The sequence below is a fragment of the Zingiber officinale genome, chromosome 2A, assembly GCF_018446385.1.
Source record: "Zingiber officinale cultivar Zhangliang chromosome 2A, Zo_v1.1, whole genome shotgun sequence".
Taxonomy (NCBI): domain Eukaryota; kingdom Viridiplantae; phylum Streptophyta; class Magnoliopsida; order Zingiberales; family Zingiberaceae; genus Zingiber; species Zingiber officinale.
Genome location: NC_055988.1, coordinates 176,481,956 through 176,488,537, shown reverse-complemented (window position 1 = coordinate 176,488,537; position 6,582 = coordinate 176,481,956). Strand labels below are relative to the sequence as shown.

General features: G+C 38.2%; 1 long non-coding RNA gene across 1 annotated transcript; it reads right to left on the bottom strand.

Annotated features, from left to right (window-relative positions):
• Positions 1 to 429: 429 nt before the first annotated feature.
• On the bottom strand, positions 430 to 2,766 carry LOC122043453. Its single transcript, XR_006129505.1, has 2 exons — positions 2,249 to 2,766; positions 430 to 727 (listed from the first exon to the last, which is right to left on the bottom strand). It is a non-coding gene; the product is annotated as an uncharacterized LOC122043453 (long non-coding RNA).
• Positions 2,767 to 6,582: the final 3,816 nt, after the last annotated feature.

Here is a 6,582-nt window from a genome sequence, read left to right as displayed (position 1 = left end):
CAAAGAAAAAGTATCAATTTATTAAAATAATTATGAATTTAAAGTAATACTAAAATTTTGTTATCCGGTAACAATAAGTAAATATAAATATATAATTTGATTATGCTATTATATTATAAATGATTGGAAACTAATCCACTTGTATGATCCAATATCCATAAAAATAATGTTTTAAGTATAATACGGTCGGTTCGATTTTTTCGGTTTTTTCGGTTTTTTGGGAGTCAAAACCGTAAACCGAACCGAATAACCGAATTTTAAAAAATTTAAACCGAAACCGGCCGAAACACCGAAAAAACCGAACAAAAAAAACTGAAAATTTCCGGTTCGGTTGGTTTTTCCGGTTTGAACCGAATTATGCCCACCCCTAGTCTCTGCCCAATAAACGGACAACATCTCCCCCTTATGACTACATATGAAACATGGGTATATGGCCACAAGGCAATACAAGATAATATATACAGCCCACATGGCTGAAAATAAACACAACCACGTAAAATAAGAACTAGGCTGGGTTGCGTACCGGTACGACCTAACTCAACAAATACATATAGAAAAAAAAAGACACTACAAGTTAAGAAATCCACACATAAGTTATACAACACATGAACTATTTCGGAAAGCCAAAATACGAGTAAGAGTAATAGCAGAAATAAAAAGTCTCGATGTAACGTGAGATCGGTAGCCAGGACCTCTGACTGACACGACATGTCATCTACCCACTAACCTGGAAACACAAGGGGAAAGCAAGGGGTAGTGAGTATAACATACTCCGCGGATACAAAAAGATAGTGCATGATAATAACATAAGGAGACAAAAAGGCAGTCTCGGGAAAATACTTACTACAAAAGTAAAAACGACACTATAATCGCCTACTAATCAAAGCATAACCAATATGATAACCCTCTTAACCTGCTCAACCAAATGAAATCAATAATTTGGGAGTACACGTTGTACCTCCAACCTGCACGAACAAATACATAACTAGCATATAACAAACATACAGCCAGTCCTGATTAGTGTAACATACTATCACGAATGGGTCTCGTAGATAGTCAGGGTATATAACTAGTCACTGTCCGCGGGAGAACACTCTACCTTGGATGATCCCGTGAGCGGACAGGACGAGGTAGCTATCTAGCTCCCTAGCCACTAACTGCAGGAGAACGCTCTACCACGGATGGTCCCGTGGCCAGATAGGATATATAAATAGTCACTGTCTGCGAGAGAACGCTCTACCACGGATGACCACGTGGGCAGACAAGATATGTAAGTGTACAAACCAAAAAAAAAAAATGCTAAGTCAGCATTGACAATCACATCCAAGAGTAAGTTCTGGTAGCTACACTATGGTATGGTCTCACTAGTATATAGTCCCAAGCCCAAACAATTAGCAAGGGGTCTAATAGAATACTCAGCTATCTAGCTACGGACTACGTGCGATAGTTCAATATCACTATCTGATCTAATGGACAGTTCAAATGCATAGACATGCATTTAGTAATAAGTCTAATAATGTGTCTAAGTTCACAACAAGTACAATAGTAACAGTCTCAATCCAAGGGAATCCTAGCCATCTAATCATAATATCTCCTTGAACTCCATGGTATCATCATACCTATAATAAATAATAGGATCAAGACCAAGTAGTCCTAGATATTGATCCGAAGAAAATAGCCCAATGGGATATGTTATCCCTCTGATAGGGAGTGATTTCCATCAAATATAGGTAGGTATAATCTCACTACCCTATATGACTTCCCACAAATAACAACTATACTACAGATGATTTCAACAACCTGTAGGCACGAGTCTAAGTATATACCCATACTATAATATAAATGCACAAACGTAAGTCTATAACTAGACTAAAAAATAAGATCAAGCAATCAATGGTCTAACTCTCGAAATAACATAGGGTAGACATCAAAATAAAATACTACGCAATGATTAATGTTAGGACCAAATAAACACCCTATCCCCTTCCTGATTAAGGAGGCCCAAGTTAAATCAATCCAATCAACCCACTACCTAAAGGTTAATCAACCTATTTAACACAATCTGGTTCCAATTAACATCCTCAAACTAATGCTACTATCCATCATAGAGAATGGATCTTCTAAGTTATTCATAATCAATCGGATTCAATCAACCCACTCAACAATCAACCACTCATTCCACATCTTATTAATCACTCTATCCATTAATATGTAATTTAACTTAATTAACATCTAAACAAATCGTTACCTAAACTTGTGGCTAGATCCATCTTTTGGAAGCTCTGCAACCAGTAATCTTACTACAAAGGGATGTTTTACCATAGGCAACACAAGTGCTCTTCTCTCAGCAGCTGGTGATGGCGCAGGAATTTGAGGAATTGAAGAAATCTGGGCAGACAGCCACAACCAATGGTGGCGCTAGATGAGTCAACAAATTTCTCCCCTGCAATGTTTCAAGCCTCTGTCGGTGGAGATCGGGGAAGAGAACGACGCGACGATGGCTGGCTGACGTTCACTCACGACAGTTGATGGTGGATTGTTGCGGCTGATGGCTGCTCGCAGCGGCTGAGACGCACGAGCCCGCGATCGGTGATGAGATTGGCCGACCATGGTAGCCACAACGCTGGTCGCGGCTAGCAGCGATGGCTGGGGGCCAGCACCGTTGAAGGGGCGGCACCACGCGACGAGGATAGTGAGTCGGCGGCGATCGCATGGGAGAGAGGAAGAGAGTGGGCGGCGTGAGAGGAATCAGGGAAAAAGAGAAGAGTTAGGGCACAACAATCTCACAAGTATTTATATATAGGATTTAATTAATCTATAAGTAACCTCATCATGTTATTATTCACTCACACTTAATAGATATTCTAAACAAGCTTTCTCCTAGTCCTATGGATCCATCCCCTAAAAATGTGGCATATGGTCTTTGTTTAAATTTCCAAAAAATTCTGAGCTAATATCTTATTTAACCTTAATTATTTATTTGTCGTATTTAATATTCTCTCTCATTAATAAAAATTTAGTCCCTAAATTTTCTACTTAACTGTGATAAGTATTCAACACCATGTTCTATCAGTTAAGTACTGAAGAGAACTACACATACCTTAAGTACACGAGTGAGGGTATTGAGCTTGAATCTTTTCTTCAAGCTCCCAAGTTACTTCTTCATCAGTATGATGCTGTCATTCGACCTCAACAAGTCAGATGGTTTTGTTCCGTAACTAGCCCTCATTGTGGCCCATAATCAACATAGGAACCTCTTCATAGGTTGCATCTGACTAAAGTGAGATCGACACATCTTTCAGACTGTGAGCAGGATGCGACACACACAACACGTTATGCACCTCGTCAAGTGTCGGTGGTAGTGCCAACTCGTAGGCTACCTCACCCCTATACTAGTTTATTTGAGTATCTTGAAAAATCTATAATGGTCTGGAATCCCTTATACACTACATGATCTACTTTTAATGTAGATAATCATCGCTCTCTGGGTTATGAATCCAGAGATCCGCCCTGGCAACAAAAATTTAGACTTGGACCCGGACCCGCCCAACCTATTTTTTAGACCCGCCCTACCCCGACCCATTGGTAACGAGTCTGTCACCCCCGTAAATCAAATTAACAATTTAATTCCAATGAAACCCTTAACTACACAATGATGTTGTAATTACGAGTCAGGGTCGAATCTTTCGAGGAACCAACGGTAGGATGGTAATATAGGATTATTCATTATTCCTATTTTTGGGCTTTTAATATTGAAATGGGGGGTTTCGGATTCTTAATTCTAAATCTAACAATTGAAAAGCAATGCAAATAAGGAAACTAATTTAATGCTGGAATAAAATCTAAGTGTCAATGATCGATCCACGACGCATTGTCACGCTACGCAATGAATTTATCATCAACTCAATTAAACTAAGAATGAAATAACACGACACAATTGAATCTAATCTGAAGCTAAAATTAAACCCTAACTGAATACTTAGCAACTTAACAATTAACCAAGCTTAAACAAGTTCTAAACTAAATTGCACCAATGAAGTTCTAACTACTTAACATGAATTCAACTTCAACAAGATAAAGAAATACTAGATTACTTGATAAGCACATAACAATTGCAATATGAAATCTATTGTAGAATTAAAGGAGTGCAAGAAACAAAGAAAACCATCTCCACATCCAAACCACAATTCACGGAAACTCCTTGCTGTCACACAAGGAAGCTCAATGAAACCTCACTGCAGCAATCGGAGAAGACGATCTCAGTAACTAAACTCAGCTCAACCTTCACCAGCACCACAGGACGCCTCTCCGAGCGAAGTTGATGAAGATCGGAGCCGCCGAACTCAGGAAATATGTGATTCTGTGATCTGGACTCTCTGGTTCTGTTTGTTGGAAGATGATTGTCAGAATATCGTCGAAAGTGGTTCAGTAGCAATGGAGGAACGCCGCCAATGCTCTCTGATGGGAAGCGGAACCACTGTCACCGGAAGGCCGCCGCCGATGCAGTGGCAGAAACAGAGAATCGTGGAACAGAATTCTCATCGCAGGAACGTCTTAGAGCGAGGTCAAATGGCCGGAAGCTGGACGCCAGTAGCTGGGAACCTCGTCGCCGATGAAGTCTGCCGGAACGTGGATCTAGAAGTGGAGAAGGGGCGTTGCGTCCGCGCGATGAAGGGAATGTCGCAGATGAACAGTAGTGCAAGCCAGTGTTCATCCGCGCCAAAACTGGGTTTTATACCCTGGTTTAAACCGGGTTTATTTTGGGTTGGGTTTAGGCTTGGTTTAGGGAGGGATTAGGGATTTGGTGAAGGGCTTTGACTTGGTTAAGCTCAAGAAGTAGGCTCAATTTTGATGGAATGGATCCACTTCAATCTCATTTGGTCCAATGAACCAAACTCCCTACAAAACAACATGCAATTATTAGATAAAATTCCACCAAATGTAAATAAAATGCATCAAGGCTCTCAATGAATCTCAACTCATAAAATATAAGATAAAGCAAGAATTAGTCATTTGAGGAGATATAAAATATTCCATTTAAGAACCAAAAATATGCACCAAAATCCTACTTATCAACTCCCCCACACTTATTCTTGCACGTCTCGTGCAAGTAATCAAAACTAAAGAACAACTAAGATTTTCAAGCCCCCTAACCACTCTCTATCATGTTTAGAAGATAATAAAAGAAAGTTACCTAGGATTGTCAAGTTTCAACAATTCAAGCATTAATGGACTCAATTCTTACCTTGGTTAACAACATAATGATTTCAATAATCATGAATAAATTGAGAATGATATCAATAAACTAATCCTCATAAGGAAATTTTTTGGTGGCTCTCAATCCTAATCTCAAATTCATGTAATAGTGGAGCACACTCAAGCTACTAATGTTTCATGCACTACCATATGCTTGCTTATCTTCTACTCTCCACCACTAGTCTAGGCATTAGAATTTAGAATACACAATTATGAAGGTTAATAATGATGGCTATGAAAGCATGAATCAAATCAAATGAGAGTTTGTGTGTAAGAAAAGAAATAAGGAAAATAAAATTCAAAGTTATAGTGGAAGACATGGATACTAAAGAATGCTATATAAATGAATTTCTTGACCATACCTCCCTATTTCTCTTCTTTCTGACTTACTTTCCAATGCTCAACAATTATTTCCCAATTTCAGCTTCTTTTCAATTCATAACAGTGTAATAAATTCCAAAAATTCAAAGAAGTGAGCTGATTTTGCATTTGTTGTTTCTAAATTTTGAATGACAAAGTGTCTTGGTTTGAATCTTGAAGAGTTGGGTCTGTGTAGAAGTTTCATTTTGCACTCCATTGGATGAAGCTTGCTCTCAATTCATTTCGAATTAAAAACAATTTGAACAAGTTACTACAGCTCCTATGTTCTGAACAGATTTCAGCCTCATGCACTTCTTCATCTAAGTTTCAAGCTTCATTTCCAATTTCTGATATTCCCCCAAAATTTCAGTTCAATCTTTGAAATTTAAGCTCTATAACCTTTCTCATTCAGTAACCAGTAATTAGCAGCTTAAATTCAGTTCATATTTGATCCAAAACACCATTTTAACAACTTGGCACAAAATCTGTTAAGTGAAAAGATTTCAGTGTTGTTCCACCTTTTTCCTCTTATCAAGCCTTGACCTTTACTTCCTCTATATTATCTCGTTTAGCATCAAATTAATGCAATCTTGAATTCCATTTATTTCTTTGATCAGAAATCTCATATTGGTACAACCACCCACATTTCAGCTACTATATTCATCCCTGCTTTGATTTCTTTATTGATGATTCAAGCCGAAATGCATCTAATTGCAGTTATCCAAACTGAATAGCCTTCAATACTCTTCCAAAATTAGGATCCAACTTCAAAGTGAAAGATTTCCTGAACAAATTCAGCTTGTAACTTGAAAACTCAACTCATGTAATCTTCCAAAACTTGCTACTACTACCTTCTTGAGCATTCATCAAACTTGCTTAAAAATGAATTTCCATCCAGAACCAAAAGTTCCAATCACACTATATAATTAATTCAGAATTCACATTCAAAGAAGTTTGTCAAATGTC